The sequence below is a fragment of the Bidens hawaiensis genome, unplaced genomic scaffold, assembly GCF_021521415.1.
Source record: "Bidens hawaiensis isolate Kalapana, Puna unplaced genomic scaffold, B.hawaiensis_p1.1 tig00018130_1, whole genome shotgun sequence".
In the NCBI taxonomy this organism is placed as follows: domain Eukaryota; kingdom Viridiplantae; phylum Streptophyta; class Magnoliopsida; order Asterales; family Asteraceae; genus Bidens; species Bidens hawaiensis.
The window spans coordinates 144,018-163,067 of record NW_027492738.1 but is presented as its reverse complement, the minus strand read 5'-3'; positions in this window follow the sequence as shown (position 1 = coordinate 163,067).

Here is a 19,050-nt window from a genome sequence, read left to right as displayed (position 1 = left end):
CCATTAACAAAAGTCAAGGCCAATCACTCGCAAGAGTTGGCATATACGTACGAGCACCGGTGTTTACGCATGGTCAACTATATGTTGCTTTATCACGAGTGAAGAGTAGAGACGGTGTGAAAATGCTTATATTAGACAAGGAAGGAAAAGTGACAAATAAAACTACAAATGTTGTTTATAAGGAACTCTTTAGTAATATATGAAATTGTTATTTTTAATCTATAGAATTATTGTAAAATGCAGTTTATTTTGCTTTTAAAGTTATGTTTAGTAAAGTTTTTATTTTGTTACCCACATTATTAACCATTGTGTATTTGATTTGTTGTCTCGACATGTATGTATAAACTTATGTTTTCCAATTTAATATTACCGGTTCATGTTAAAAAGTTTATATTTTTCCACCCTTGGCGCCCACGGGTCAATAACCTAGTGAAAACTAAATATAAACAAATTTCCACAAACCAAAACAACACAATTTCTTATTTAGTAAAAAATAAGCATTTCCTTAAACATTTCAATTTGTTTTACTTTAAAAGACATCACAAATTCACTAAATGAGTCATGATAAAATCACTAATTCACTAAATAAGCTAAAATAGATCTAAAATTTTTTTATGTAGACAAGAAAATAATGTTCGGCACAACTTAGAAGACTATAAAATATTATACACTATTATAAACCAACACAAAAACTTATTGGAATCAAGATTATAAAGAAACATATAAAATTTAAAAAACTTAATTCTATATTACTACTACTACTAATTACTATTCTATTATTCTATTGTTTATAAGTAAAACAAGCCATCTGATGATATGCCAATAAATAAGTCCACGTAACGTATTAACCTAGTTATTAACTCCAAGGAAGTAAAAACCTTGGATGATGCCGCAAACAGTGTAATAGCACAAATCATGGATGGATTTTAAACAAGGAAACCTCACATAATTTGGCAACATATTCAAAAGGCTAAATATTCAATATTTTGTATTAAAATTCCCTAGAATTATTCCATGTATCACTCCCCATTCATAATTCTTTTCTTGTAATATATTAAAATTCTCTAGAATTATTCCATATATCACTCCCCATTCATAATTGTTTCCTTGTAATATATGGCCTATATAATGGCATATTGGCATGACATCTGAACATGTAAATCAATATAGCCTTTTTATTGCGATTTCATCCAATAAATAATTCCCTATCAGTTTTTTTTAAGTTTAAAAGAAAAGGTTGGGTTGGGCCTTGGGCTTGTATTTTTCATGGTGGGCACTGGGCCTTAACTTGTAATTTTCAAGGTGGGCATTGGGTCTTAAACATGAGAAATAGGCTATCTATTATATGAAATACTAGTTTTTATCACCCGTATTACAGGGGCTGTTTTACATTACTTGTTTTTAATATTTATGTACCTTTTTGGGTATAATTTTATTTATTGTAATGAATTTATAATATACTTAGAGTTTGATGATAAAAAGGTTTCACAAATAACTAAGATGTTATAAAAAGTTATCTGTGTTTGGTAAGACCCAAGACCCGCTTATTTTTTTTTACTATAAAATAGTTTTTTAATTATAAATAATATTTTTTAAAAAATAATAATTTTTAGTATATCATATTTTATAGGAATTTCACATCAAAAAAATTTGGTGAGAATAATTTTTAATTTAATGAGATGTTATAACCCATTTAAGGAATATATGGGTTTGGTAAGACCTATATCCGTGAATTCGGGTAAAATGCATGAGAATGCTCCATTTAAAAATCAAGCAAATCTGGTGACTCAAAAAATGGGGTAGCGACCACATCGCGACACCTAGGATTTTTGGATTTTCGTTTATATATATTATACTAGTTTTTATCCCCCGTATTACGGGGGTTGTTTTATATTGTTTGTTCTGATATTTATTTATTTTTTTGAATTTATATTTTTTTATTGTATGAAAATTAATAATATACTTATGGTTTTATGATAAATTGTTTCACAAATAAATGAGATGTTATAACCCGGTTTAAACGTTATATAATTTTGTTGAGATCCAAGACCCATTTAATTTTTTTACTGTAAAATTGGTTTTCTAATTATAAATAATATTTATGAAAATTAATAATATACTTATGGTTTGATAAGACCCAAGACCCGTTTATTTTTTTAGTATCAAATTGGTTTTTTAATTTAAATAATATATATATCTTTTTTAAAATAAATAAGCTATTAATTTTATTATATCCTATTTTATAGGATTTTTACATAAATAATTTGATGAGAATAATTTTTAATTTAATGAGATGTTATAACCCGTTTAATGAATATATGGGTTTGGTAAGACTCATACCCATTAATTCGGGTTAAATGCATGAGAAGTCTTCATTTAAATATCAAGCAAATCTTGTGACTCCAAAAAAAGGGGAAGCAACCACATTGCGACACGTATGATTTTTATATTTTCGTTTATATATATTATAGATATATGGGCTGGACGGTGGGCCTGAGCCCACCCTCTCTTTGGGCTAAATCCGCCATTTACACCATGTCACACAAGTCAACCTAAGGTTTCCAAACACAAATGTATTTTGCTGTTTAATGTATATGAAACATTTGTTATTTATACGTTACAATTTGCATTTTCAATGTTATTAAAATTGGGTTGTTGTTGAAGTTGTGGCTTTGATGGTTCGGTCGGTTTTCGTTACGTGCGTTATGGTATCGAAACTAAAACAAAGAAAAACAAATGGCATCAAAACCCTAGCATTGTCAGTGCCAGACGTTGATGTAGTGAGTATACACGAATTCAGTCTGTTTTCGTTATGTAAACAAAAATTGACATTAGGTCGATTCTCGTTACGTTTGATATGCTACCAATACTAAATGTGACATTCGTCAATTTCGGGTCACTTTTGTATTTGTTTTATTATGTAAACCAACCCGTTTTGTAAACCGAAACCTTAGATATAATCAAAATGATGGATTTTATGTTACATTATTGTTTTATAATTGCTGGGTCTCAAAAATGTAACAACTCAGTTTCTCTATATATTATTTGTTAATCGGTACCCGACCCGTTTTTGTTTTGGGTAATTTAATCAATATAATAATTAACTATTTACCGTATACTTTTTTTTTCTTTCTTTATCTTTATTTATTATTTTAACTTTGGTTTATATACAACTTTTTAACCTCATAATATTTTCACTCTTAAAGTAAGGGACTAAACTGTAAATATCTTAAAAGATTTCATAATAATATTTTAACCCAATAACCCAGTTACCCAAGAACCCGTATCCATATCTTAACCGATACCCGATTGATTTCTTGCAGCTTACTTCTCGTAATTACAATTAGAATTGATCATACTAAATCATTGGTAAACTAGAAACCGTCATTATCCCTCAACTAATTCAGGAAAATGAATCCTAATTTGATTATGCTAACAAAATTACCAAACCGTCTATAGTTATGAAACGATTTTGGTTTGTTAAGCATGATAATAGTCCAATTAATTCTGAGCAATCCATCCACTCCATCTCGCGAACCCAACTGTTGAAGCAATTGATTTACCGTCACTTGTTAATCGTGTTCTAGTTCATGTTGCAGCCGCTACTGTCCTCCTCTATTACACTGATAATCCATCGTCGTACGAGGTAATTAAAGTATGTTTCAGATTCGTTTTGATCCGTCTATCAATAACCCTAACACTAATTGAACAAAAACGAATCAGTTTAATCGATTGCAGATCTAGGGTTTGTTGTTGATTAGGGGTGTAACACAAGTATTGAATATAAAAGAATTTTCTCATGTTTTAACTACTTGATTGAGTAGACCAGTGGCCAGATAAGGCTGATTTTTATTTTTATTATCATTTATTTAGTTTAAGTATTAAATGATTTATAGGATAATTGTAATTAATAATATTTATCAAATAAACATTATTTTCTTATTAAAAGCCGTCACAGTGGGATTTATGTTTCTTATTACTATTATTATTATTATTATTATTATTATTATTTTGTTAAAAGCTTTCGGTTAATATATATATATATATATATATATACATATATATATATATATATATATATATATAACGTATGTGTTGTAAGTATGTTTTAATAATAATAAATCATCGTTTTTTTTTGTTAACACCCGACACCATTATTGGTACTTTCTAGTCGTTGAACTTCTTTATAAATTTATTAATTCATTCTTTAAAAATTGTAACAATTGTATTTTAAATGTAATAATTATATTTATAAAATTAAATTTTCGTTAAATAGTCCAAGATATATTGTATGATAAATACATATTAGTTAACGTTTGTATTCAAGTATTTAATATATTATAAGTTATATTTATATATACACACATATATATTTACTTAAATATTATTTAAATAATAATATGATGGTTTTATATTTAATTCATATTTATTTACCTGAGCTAATAATAATGTTTCCGCAACAATAATAATATTACAAATCTATTGATCAATTAATAAACATTCTAATCAAAATACTTAACTCAAATCACATCGAAATCTTAAATCATTAAATTATGATATATAATTTATAATTAATTTATATTATTATATGTAACTAGGGATCTTTGTCGGTGTATCCCGAAGGGGTTCAACTTTCTCACATTATCACTTGTGTTTCATTCATCCGATCAGGTGAGTAATCACTCCCCTATTTTACTTGTTTTCAAATGTTTTGGGGACACATGCGTACCATTTATCATATTATTTATCTTATTATTTCTCAAACGCAAACTGTGATCTTTGTGCTGTGTATCAATTGAATGATTGTCTGTTACTTGCTATTTGGTTACTTGCTTCCTTGAATCGCATTCGGAGAGGTCCAACATAATCTCATTATAGTATGATCATACGACCGTCGTAGTGGCCGGAGTCCGATCGCATTGGCAATGGTTTCACCGACACCTCATTTTTGGTAACCAATGCCCATTCGCATGGCAACGCTTTAGCCCTTTCTTTATGGTTGATTGTTTATGTATGCGCTATGGTTTAATTGTTTATACTCACAGATAACAGTTTTGCCTATTTTTATTCACTTATATCATTATTATTATTACAATTTTTGTTTGTGTCAAAACTGGTGATCTACTCACTCAACATGTGTTGTTGACAAATATATATTTTGTACGCATTTGCAGGTTATAGATTGGATTGCTTACTGAACTGAAGCTCACGTAGTGATGACTTTAGGATAATAAACATATACAAGAATAGTTGGTTTTGTATTTGTAATTTCTTTATTTTGTTGTATTTAAATGTTGTTTGACAATAAATTAATTAATTAGATATTGTCGCTTTATGATTTCATGATAGTATCTTGAGAGATGTGGCAATCAGCTCACGCCCCGGCATTTCCGCCGTAGGTTGGGGTGTGACAGATTAGTATCAGAGCCGAAGGTTTAAGATAGGTTGTTGGTGGTGCCTTAGTAACATGCTTAGGAACCCCATATGTGCTTATTTGTTTACCTGATGTGTTCTATTTGATTGTTTACAGCTTAGGTAATTACTTGCTAAATTAAATACTTATTTAACTGTTTAATTAATTGTTTATTTATATTGTCATGCACACACACACAACTCCGAAGCTATGCTTCACTATCAAAATATTTTATTGCTCCGAGACTATGTTTAATCCTCAAAATATTTTTTTTAACTTCGAGGCTATGCCTTAACCTTAAAATATTTATATTAAATTTTATTAGATTGCCTTTTATTGTCGGAAACTTCCTTGCGAATTTCCCAACTTTGTTTTTGTTCGTTTTCAGTTAAAACTAGGGAGTGTGACAAGATTCCCCGCCATAGCGGAAATTGTCATGCGACCGACACTTTAAGCGTTTAATGTAATCGGCCAAACGGTTACAACTTTTATTGTTTTTAAAATGTCTAGTCGGGTGTAAAACCCATGGGACGCCATGGACACGCCAACTGTACATTTGCACAATTTGTTATATTTGCGATATTTTGTTGGAACACTATCATCCGTGATGATACACGAGATGTTTCAACTATTCATGCTTGAGTTCGTTTATTCGTCATTTAGTTTGGTCGGTCAAATCGCCATGTAACGCTCATGGGCCGACAAACTCAATTGATTCATTAATTAAGTTGGGCCATTCAAATTGCCATGTGATGCTCATGGGAAGCCGACTAACACATTTGTTCTGGTTTTGGTATGCTAATAAATTGGGGAAACAAAATGCCATGGAAAGCTCATGGGAAACCCAACACCTCGAAGAACATTCGTTAATTGTTTTATTTGTTTGATTTTATACGATACAATTTATGATTTGATTCAACTATTCAATTATTCTATTATTCTATTATTAAATTATTCAATTCCTTATTTAACAAATCATTTTTGAATCAAAATCTATTGATTCGATCTATTCATACACTCAAAACATTTTTATTCTCTTGATCAGATGCAAATTCTTCATTCATTGAGACTCGGTTATCACGAGCCAATCAAAACAATTTACACACTATTGGCCTTCACATTTTCATCTCATCACGTTGTTATATTATCCAGTAATATTATTGCACAACTTAATAATCAAATGACTTTCTTATACTTATGATGTCATATACATAAACTATTAAACATATTTCAAGTATTCAATCTCAATTTTTTTTTTAATTTGTCAAAACATATCAAACTTTGATAAAGCTCATTCACTCGTTCAATTAACCCATTGATTTTCAAATTTGGATTCTAACTTATTCTTAAGTTATGAATAAACATCAGCATAACATATTTAAGTTTCGTTTTACACAATAACTCATATGAAATCTACACCACTATCCATCTTCTCATTAAATCACATCTTCATTAATCATAGGATGTTTCTCAAACATAAAAAAAACAATAATAACATAAATCATTTATTTTCTATAAATGATTCATGACCACATGTTAGTCAAGTAGATAGCTTATGCAATCTCTAAAATATCAACTAAATTTCCAAAACATACAATCAATTCAATCTTGTTCATTAACTTATTCGCTAATAAATTCAATCCATTTACCCCTACTCATTCTCATAACAACAACAATAACAAACGCAAGTCTAAAACATCAGCTATATGCCGTCAATCAAATTAACAATCAATCTCAAGAAATCATAGCGTCTCACAACAATAAATTTTACGTCAAAATTCACTCGTTACGCTTCACTTGCCAATATCACTATTTAATTCAATCCTCATATCATTTCATACCCCATGTAACCGTTCGGTTATCTTGTTAACTTTTGCCACGTACCATAAGCCGTTCCACAACAATCCATGCCGTCTAATTCTAAACCCACGCTATGACGTTTTCTCAAAGTTTATACCTTGCTAAATGTAATTGCTTCAACTATGGAAATCCTAATCACCTACGCTATGTGTGTTCTCGATTCAATCATGTTCTTCAAGCTCAAAAATTTACCAAACTTATTCTATTAAACCCTTGACAAACACAACATCGTCTCACTCTTAGGCTATCCCACATCGGCCGTGGACAAGAGAGATCCTTGGTTCATAAGTAAATGTCTTGCCTCTTCAATCACCAACGCGTTTTGGCCTAGTTGGCTGTGGAGCACATGAAAACTTCACGGTTAAGCGTGCTTAGGTGGAAGTAGTACTAGGATGGGTGACCTTCTGGGAAGTCTCCATCTGGGCAACCAAAAACAAATCCGTGAGCTCTTCGTGGGCAGAGCGGACAATATTGGTGGTGCGAGGGGCCGGATGTTATAGGTGGTATCAGAGCCACTCTTGTTTCGTTCGTGATGATGAGACATGCCTCATCGAGGACGACGAGTCCAAAGGGGGGTTGTTTGTAACACCCTTGGCAAACATAACATTGTCCCACTCTTAGGCTATCCCACTTCGGCCGTGGACAAGAGAGATCCTTGGTTCATAAGTAAATGTCTTGCCTCTTCAATCACCAACGCGTTTTGGGCAACCAAAAACAAATACGTGAGCTCTTCGTGGGCAGAGCGGACAATATTGGTGGTGCGAGGGGCCGGATGTTACAGGTGGTATCAAAGCCACTCTTGTGCCTTTCGGGATGATGGGACACGCCTCATCGAGGACGATGAGTCCAAAGGGGGGTTGTTTGTAACACCCTTGACAAACACAATATCTTCCCACTCTTAGGCTATCCTACATCGGCCATGGACAAGAGATATCCTTGGTTCATAAGTAAATGTCTTGCCTCTTCAATCACCAACGCATTTTGGCTTAGTTGGCTGTGGAGCACATGAAAACTTCATGGTTAAGCGTGCTTAGGTGGAAGTAGTACTAGGATGGGTGACCTTCTGGGAAGTCTCCATCTGGGCAACCAAAAACAAATCTGTGAGCTCTTCGTGGGTAGAGCGGACAATATTGGTGGTGCGAGGGGCCGGATGTTACAAAAAACACCATTTTCGGTCCCTAAAAAAGCCTTAAAACGCTTAAAAACAACTCCGGGGGCCAAAACTATTAATTTTGAAAGTTCAGAATTTCCACCATGTGACCTTAGCGCGGCGCTAAGGTCAAGGGCAGAGACCTTAGTTCCGCGCTAAAGGCAGTCTGCACTAGCAGCTCGTTTTTTGTTCATTTTTATGCAAACATGTGACTAAACCATCCCATTTTCATGCAAAACCCTTTATGCTTGACCATTTCAACTTACCCTATATATACACCACCATTTCCATCCATTATTTCCTGCTACAATGTAAGGCCCCGAACCCGGTGGCCCTAATTTAGCGTCGGATTTACTCATAAACACAGTTCTTCAAATCAGAGTTTATTAAAACTTTTCGCGGAATATAAAACATCAATCATTTGTTACAAAACATTAAATCTTTTCTTTGATACCATAACACAAAACTTTATATTTAAAACATCTTTACTTCTTTCTTCAGATGCCAGCCGTTCAATCCATGCCGTGTGTCATCCTCATGCTAACTCTATAATCAGCTCACCTGCGTGCATACTAAAAGTCAGCTACGCTGAGTGAGTTCTAGTTAATCGAACGCCATACAATACATACACATACATACATATCCGTAGATACATATCCATACTTCACTAGTTACCCTTCTGTTCTACATACATACTTGCTACCATACATACATATGTATATCTACAATCACTAACCTCAGTCTACCGAGAGTACGTTCATAGTTCACCGTCTATACCTGTACTCAAGGTCGTGAACACGTACAAGGTTCGCAGTCCTTACCTATGTTCACCATTTATGGTACGTACAAGGATCGCGGTCCTTCCCTATACCATAGTACATCCACAACACGTACAAGGTTCGCAGTCCTTCCCTATGTTGCAACCTAATTCATAGCACGTACGAGGTTCGCAGTCCTCCCCTATGCTACAAAATCAGCACGTATAAGGTTCACAGTCCTTTCCTATGCTGAAATACATCCACAACACGTACAAGGTTCGCAGTCCTTCCCTATGTTGCAACTTAATTCATAGCACGTACGAGGTTCGCAGTCCTCCCCTATGCTACAAAATCAGCACGTATAAGGTTCACAGTCCTTTCCTATGCTGAAATACATCCACAACACGTACAAGGTTCGCAGTCCTTCCCTATGTTGCAACCTAATTCATAGCACGTACGAGGTTCGCAGTCCTCCCCTATGCTACAAAATCAGCACGTATAAGGTTCACAGTCCTTTCCTATGCTGAAATACATCCACAACACGTACAAGGTTCGCAGTCCTTCCCTATGTTGCAACCTAATTCATAGCACGTACGAGGTTCGCAGTCCTCCCCTATGCTACAAAATCAGCACGTATAAGGTTCACAGTCCTTTCCTATGCTGACACCTATCTACATTACGTATAAGGTTCGCAGTCCTTATCTACGTTTACATATATCATCTACTTCACGTATAAGGCTCGCAGTCCTTAACTACGCCATCACCAGCCGAGTCTATGTCCGACAGAAGCTATGTCGAACGTAGAACTCACATGCCATTCGTGTACCTAAATACACATACTTACATTATAACATAAGAACACTCTAGGCATTCTTTACCTCATTCATTTAACAACCATACCCCTTGTCGTTACGTGCAATATCCGAAGATCGTTCACGCCCCGACAAGTATTCATTTGAAATATTCATACATCTACGATATATAATATTCGTACCTTTATTTTTAACCTGACAGTACGCGCAATATCCGAAGATCGTTCGCGTACCGACAAACAATCATTCATATCTATCACACATATCACATATGACATACACTTATCACTTAGGATAAATGTATTAACAACACATCGAGTATGCACACAGCCCCGAAAACATAACAAGGAATGGGGCTAGAAACTCACCTGAACTCTGCTTCTTTCTTCTGATAGCTGTAAATCCCTTCTTTAACTGAGCTCGGCTGACTGTACAAGTTACACGTATCAATACTCGCCTGATCTAATCTGGTGGCCTAGTATTAGCTTACTTTTACTTATCGCTTTTAATTTATTTCCTAATCGAACTCGGCTTTAGGAGAAGTTGTCATCAGGCGAACTTAGCTTCAGGCGAAGTTGTCATCAGGCGAACTTAGCTTCAGGCGAAGTTGTCATCAGGCGAAGTTACCAGTTAGGCGAACTTAACTTTACAGCGAAGTTGCCATCAGGCGAACTTAGCTTGCAGGCGAAGTTCATCAGGTGAACTTAGCTTCCAGGCGAAGTTCATCGCTTTGAAGGCGAAGTTGCCCAGTTGCAGGCGAAGTTGCCCAGATCAGCCGCTGTTCGGTTTCTGTCCAGCATTTTGAGCGATTTTAACACCCTTGCTATGGTTCAATATCACCCACTACGCTTCCCGACCATTTTCGGTCGTTTATACACTAAAAAGCTTGGATCTTTAAACTTCAAAGATCAAGAATCATAACTTTTTGAGCTTGTTTGGATCTCGTTTAACTTGTTAACACAACTAATCGCTCTCTCTCTCTCTCGGATCTGCCCGTTCATCTCCTCGGCCCGGCGGCGGTGTAGATGGTGTGTGTGTTTTTGGAGTGTGTGTGTAGAAAGTAAGGAAATGAAGATATTTTTGGGTTTAGGGGATATTTATATCCCTGAAATCCCATGGACCTAAGGCCCATTCTCATTTAACCCGTCTCCATTAATCCAACACTAGCCCGACTCATACCAACTCCTACTCTATTATTTGTTTCCTGACAACCCGAGTAAACTTTCCCTCTATTAGTAAGTAATATAATTAATATCACTTTGAAATTTCGGGATGTTACATACAACTCCAAAAACTCTCTCAAATATCAAAGATTCACGGTTATTTTTTTTTTGTGTTTTTGAAGGTTTGACTTCCAAAAGTCAAACTGAGTTTAATATTTCATTCTAATTAGCTTATGTAGTCTTATTAATACATGTTTATGGTGGAACAACATATATATAATATAATATCCCTTGTTAACTTTGGTAGTTACTTTTCCGATTCCGGTCGGTGAGGTTTCGGACCTTGTAAGGCAAAGCTTCATGGAGGACTTCGTGTCCTTGATATATATATACTTATATAACTTGTTTATACATATTAATCTTGCTTAACTTCTGCTCATTTTAGTTTGTTTGTCATATTTACAAGTTCCATGGTTATGGGTTCTAAGAGTCTATGCTTCGGTTTAACCGTATATAGCTCAATACCGTAAACCAAACTTTTGGTTAAAGACATTGTTGTTAACTTTTTGGTTGTATAACTAAAGTATTTTCATTTGTACATTATTATACAAGTTTTTGGATATTTGGGCATGTGAAAACCATCTATGAACTTGTTGTGAGATGAAAACCGAACCAATCCGATTTTTACTCGCTTAAGACACACAAATGTGTTTTTAGCTATCAAGACTTATATATATCTTTAAAAAATAGTTTAAAAACTGATTTTAATTATTTTCTTAAGTACTTGGAAATGTTGGATCCAACTTGATCTCATAACAACGTTTGGACCGACAAACCGAACACTCGTTTAACGTGCGTTTGTTAGCTCTAAAACAATAGAGCTACATACTTGGTTAAGTATTATTAAATTTTATTGAATTATCTCATAACATTCATTATTTTGGAAAGGTGACTTTGGATTTAACCAATTATCAAGACCCGAACCAACAACCCGAAACACTCGTTAAAACCCATTTTAGTATCTTTATTCCAAAGGGACTTGCATTCTTGCATTTTATCCACCTTATTACTTAACATAGGTTGAGTAAATATTAAGGTTAGATAATTTAACCTGGTTTCGAGCAAACTTACATTTTTAAAGGTTTATTATTATAAATTCTTAAATAGTTACATTTTAAACCTTGAACTTTAATTGTTTACATTTCTCAACATTTATTTTATTTAAAGACTTTTAATACAACCTTTTTAATTCAAGACTTCCTTTCACCTAGACTTTGCCCATTAAATCTCATCCTTCCGATTTCTCGACATTTTACCAAATCAAGTTTGTTACTTGAATGTGAGTACTTTCATACCCCGTTTTCTATCTTTTGTTTTGGGTGACATTTCATACTTATTCAACCAAATGCTTTATACTTGCATCTTAACCCACAAACGTTATTGTATACTTTACTTAAATAATTGCTCGATTTGGTGTTCTATGATTATATGCCTATGTGTTTATCGCTTTTGGTTGGTTGATCAATAAATCCTAGACTATTTGGCATCCCCTTATAGCAAGGTATCGTTAACGTAATGCAATTAACGATAACTATAAAATCCTAGACTATTTGGCATCCCCTTATAGCTAGGTGTGCTAAGGTAATTCTATTAGCGATATCTATTTATCCAAGTTATTTCTTTTATTTATCGTTTCGTATAAGAGTTTTGTAAGAAACCGAATGAATTTAAGTCGGCTTATCATAAGTTATTGCTTTTATCTATTTATCCAAGTTATTGCTTTTATTTATCAAAGTTATTGCTTTTATTGCTTTTATTTATTGTTTTAGTTCTGGTATCATAAGAAACCGAATGAATTTAAGTCGACTTATCATCTCAACGCTCGAGACCGACAACGCTTGAGTTTGACCACCACCCAGATTATTGCGTCGGGTAAATTCCTAGTAAAAGATTAATCATCATAAACGGTAGTTTCGAAGTTTATACTCCTCTTTTTGCAACCACTAAACAAAGCACAGAATATTAGCAATTATTAGTCCACTAGGTTTTGCATCAGTTGTTTTATTAAGCAATAATATATCAAATGTGATTATCTGGTTTCTTTGACTCAACTTATTTTAACTTGATTTTTTCTTTCTGTCCCCATAAGAAAATTTCTGAAATCCATCATTTTCTCTATATAAATAATTTTGTAGTAATTTATGAGAATAAAAGTCACACGTGGCATGTGTTTACAATTAATATTTAGGTAAATTACAGACAATGGCGAAGCTTGGGCTTCGTCACAGCGGTGACCGAAGTCACGGACCCAAAAATTTTTGGGTCGACAATTCTGTTCGTGTCAGTGGTTCGGATCGGATCAAACAATATGGCATGTATATATCAAAAAGTTTTTCATTCATTCAAACGACTGTTCTTACAATAAAAGTAAAAAAAACTAGATGATTTTTTAACCAAAAAATGTAAGAATAAATATATGGATATATATATTTATATATGGTCATCATTATCATTTATATAATAATTAGATCAAAATATTAAATGATACCTTATAATTATATTAGCTAGGTAACTGTTGATGGACCCAATTACCCTTTCGTGCTAATCAAGGGTTTCCCCTTGGGTGTATATAAATATATGGAGAGACTAATTAACATCACATGACATAACCCTAAACCTGACATAAAAATTCGTCACCCTCTCTCCCTCTATATTATTCGGTTTCTCAAGAACCCTAATCCCCATCACTAATATACATCCTAAAGGGGAACCCGACCAAGCTGACTATCATGTCGTCTGGATCGTTCTCTTCAGCCGTGGCTTCTCTCTCTGCTGTGACAGGTATGTTTTAGTTGTAGGTTTATCATAATATTCATGTTTTGAATTACCTTAAACTCTCATATGATTTGTTATCAATATTTGGATTGAAACATTTATAAAATACAACTAGATGATACTATATACTTTCACAACTTTTGTTATCATACAAATAAATATTTAACAAAAGATAAATGAGACATATAAAATTCATCCATTAAACCAAATTTCATAAGAAATCATGACATGGTTAATGAGGGTGATTTTTCATATAATATCATTCTTAGTGATTTTAAATCATGTGTTAGATGCCCTAAACATTGTTTGGCTTAAGAAATAAGTATGGGTCCACCAGAAGTTATATTTCACTTACATTAGTGTAACTTATTCAAACAGAATATTCAGACATAATTATTTATCATTTAAAAGGCTATTTACTTGTATCTATAGATGTCTTCTATCATTCATGGTCTTAAAGAGATCCATTCATATATACTTAATATGATTTCTTCTAAATATGTCCCTAAGTTTCTTATGACACATAAAGGAAATCAAATTAAGTCTAACGTATGTATGACAAATTCCCACATCACGTACATCATTGAAACTTCTCATGTAGTTTTCCTAGAGATATCGAATATTAGTGGGAGCCTTAAGTGTCTCAATCATAACTTACAAGATTTGCAAGAGGTGAGGGAGTGAAAACTTGATATTATCTTAATTACACCTATTGTACAAGACACTGCTCCATCACAACACTATTCCATCAAAACTTATCTCTGTAGAATTTACTACTACTCTTACAAAAGTTTCGGTGTTTCTTAAATATGGGCATACTCCGATTTCTTACTGAAATGATCCTCACAAAAGAAACTGCGACGACTTACATCATTAACTCGTTTTTCTATTAGAATCTACAGGTCTTTAAATATTGACCCTAAGCATGTAAATTTTTCTAAAGGTTTCTAAGGTCAGTGGGAGTAGTAAAAGTCCTTATAATGACTTGTAAGAAGTACAAGAGGCGGGGGGAAGAGAGTCATTAAATTTTACTCTGTATTTAAACTCCAATTGCACCTCTTGTACACCATACTGCACCAACTCTTACATACTTAGAATCCTAAAAATGATAGCAACCTAAACAAGAGCTAATCCAATAATCAACTCAGGAGGCCATCTAGGTTTTAAAACCTACTAACACTGATGATTATGTCACCTCCCTAACTAAAGTTGAAATGGATGTTGGAAAGGTTAATGATCCTACCCCTTATAATTAAACCATTATCATCAATCATAATTGACTCCACAAGTCAGGCTAATGTTTTGAGATTTGGTTGAATCACCTAAGAGTGTTCATAACTAAACTAAATCCCAATACGAAATGTTAAGACAATAAAAAGCACGATTGATTGTTAAAGGTTATATTCAATGATATACCAATTATCAAAGAATCTTCTTACCTATATTATAAAAGATTTCTTTAAGGATCATTATTGTTCCAGTAGCTTATAATAGTTAAGAGCTACATTAGATGAACATTAAAACAACTTTTCCTAACAATCGGCTTACATATTTATATGTTCATAAAACAACCTAAAAGTTATAAACTGAAGGTCAAAGAACATTTAGTCTATAAGTCAATAAAATTCATCTATGGGTTAATGCAAACATCAAAATATGATGAAATCTTTATACAATTATTTTCATTAAAAAACTAGTGGATTAATGTACCTACCTCAAGATGAGTGGAAGCAACTAAAAACAAACTTGTCCTTATATAGATGACATTCTTCTGACAAATATATGTTACATGAGTCAAAGCATTTTTCACACATACTTTGATATTATAGATCTCAGAGATATTCCATACACATGTAACAAACAGTATTGCTCTACTTTAGAGGATAATAGGATCACATAGATTATTTCCTTATGCTTTATCAATTAGAAGCCTTATATAAGTTCAAGTCTATACTCGTTTAGATATTGCTCAAATTACAAAACACTAGATATGTCTAGATTAATGTGAAGCATTTAAAAGAGTATTAAAATATCTTTAAAAGAAACGAAAGACTATAATTTAGAAGAAGAAGTGAAAATTCAAACCGGTTGATTACTCTAAAACTTTGTTATATTCAAATATAACATAATGTAATTTCGGGATATATTTTTATGTCAGCAGATATATCTATCTCATGGAGAAGTCATAATGAACTTATAACAACAATCTAAATTTTAATGGCATAATATGTGGTTAAATCACAACGCAAATGTCAATAAATTTTGTTGAAAATTTATCATTGGACTCACAAGTTATTAACTCCATATAAATTATATTGAAGACTTATTGTGATAAAGTCAGCTACAATGTTTTCTCAAACAGTAACAGTTCGAGAGGTGCTGCATTAAATTTCTATTTGAAATATATTAATCTTTTATGAACGAATTGAGGAAACTACATTTTCATATCGAATACATTCATGATATGCTTAAGGATCCTATAACCAAAGGTCTGTCACCCATAAGTCTTATGAAAGCGCTTATAATAAAGACTGGATTATTAATGACCATGTAACTGTATATCGTTAAATGAATGACTAATTATTAACTTTCCTCATCAATTTTGATTTTGTATGTCTCTTAATATGTTCTGCATGCTTAATGACATATAGAAAAATTAGTATACAAATCAAATATTTGAAGGGCTTACTTATAAAATTTTGATCATAACTACTTAGGTTTTAAACAAGGACTGCAGTATGATTAATGGGGGTCTTGAGCTGATGTTCAATTCAATGACTGTATTTCTCTGCTCCAGTTTAAGTTTAAAGCTAAAATGAGTGTTAAAATCTGCAGACTAATCTAATGCTCATAATAAATGATTACTCGGCCAAGTGAGAGAATGTAAGAATAAATATATGGATATATATATTTATATATGGCCATCATTATCATTTATATAATAATTAGATCAAAATATTAAATTATACCTTATAATTATATTAGCTAGGTAATTGTTGATGGACCCAATTACCCTTTCTTGCTAATCAAGGGTTTCCCCTTGGGTGTATATAAATATATGGAGAGACTAATTAACATCACATGACATAACCCTAAACCGGACATAAAAATTCGTCACCCTCTCTCCCTCTATATTATTCGGTTTCTCAAGAACCCTAATCCCCATCACTAATATACATCCTAAAGGGGAACCCGACCAAGCTGACTATCATGTCATCTGGATCAATCTTATCAGTCGTGGCTTCTCTCACTGCTGTGACAGGTATGTTTTAGTTATAGATTTATGTACATCCTACTTTCGGTTATATTAATAAAATAAAGTTCGTTTATTTTATAGCGGGTCGTTATCGGTTTAGTTGAATAGAATACGAGATGGACTTGTGTTGGGTAAATGGATATGGGTTATGGATTTTGGTATGGAGGAATGAAGGAAAGACCATGGGCTTAAGCCCATGATCAAAAATATATATACCCTTAAATCCTCCATTTAATTCACTTACACATATCCCTTACACCATCCAAAACACACACTTAAGATTCTCTCTCTAGTTCTCTCTCTCTAAACCGATATCAAGAAGGAAACCGAGAACCGACCCGAGGTAATGATAGTATTATATTGTATGAGCTTAACCCGTTAGATATAGTTGCGAAACGACGAGCCGACACCGTTTAACCGTTTAAATCACGAGATCCGGGTGGAATCGGGTATAAACCGAACCTATGATGAGCTTAGGGATCACCCTAGCTCAGATCTGGATCGAACGGGGCGAAAAACGGCGAAAAACGAGTTAAAACTCGTTTTTCCAGTGAGTTCGCGTTTTTTCCGGCGGCTTTCCGGCAATGGCGGCGCCGGAAAGGCGGCGCCGGAAAAGTTAATACGAGGTTACGGGTGTCAGGGAATGTTCTGACATCCCCTGACCTAACCCTAGTTCGCTAGGGAGTAATTGACGAATTAGAAGCGATTCGCTAGCTGATTCGTCTAAGGGAATATAACGAACTAGCTTTGATTCGTGTACTAATTCGTTAAGGAAAGACTGACGAACTAGCTTCAGTTCGTTAAGTCCAATTCGTATGAAGACCAGTTCGTTATAAGGTTTAATTCCTTATGAGGACTGGTTCGCTATGAGGGTCCAATTCGCCAAGAAGACCAATTCGTTAAGGAGACCAAACGAATATGGACCAATTCGCTAAAAAGGCCAATTCGTTATGAAGTAACAAATTAGCCAGTTCGTTATGAAGGACAGAAGTAACGAATGAACACCAATTCGCTAAAGAGCATCTTAACGAATCAGAACTTTGAAAGAATGACAGAACAGTCCCTGGACTTAGAAAAGAATGATTTAATTACAATTAGGCCCTTGAACTTTTAAGTAGAAAATAATTAACGATTCAAAATGTTAATGGAAAATGTGTTATGACAGTTAATGGAAATAAAATTTTTCCAAGCTGACCTGGCAGCTCGACCCCAGCGAGGGGCTCTGCCCCTTGGACCCCGCTAGGGGCTGCCGCCTGTAGGTTCCCTGGACGGATCACACGAGATATCCCGATATACACAGGTGCGGAATCCCTGTGTAGATCGTTACGGACGTAGAATACTAGCTCACAAACACATGAACACGATACGAACAAGCACACGTTATATTAATAACTCGAACCGTGATACTTACAGACTCTCGACCTCACGTCACTCGACTCACTGAATTACACGTAAACTGAACTACTCGATTCACTCGTAAACAGTAAACAGTAAACTATATAAATACACGACAACTTCGCCTCAGGCGAAGTTGTCCATAACTTCGCTCGTTCAACAAGTTCGCCTAGGTGAACTTGTCAACAACTTCGCTTGGTTAACAAGTTCGCCTAAGCGAACTTGTCAACAACTTCGCTTTTACAAACAAATACACAAACAATATTACAGACTCGATTACAGACATTAGACATATGAACTACTGACATCTATGCACCAACAGACTCCCCATTGGCAGTAGCTTCATATCTTGATCTTTCAGCTCTTGTCTCGTAATCCTGTATCTTCATGCGTGCACTCCTTCTCTAA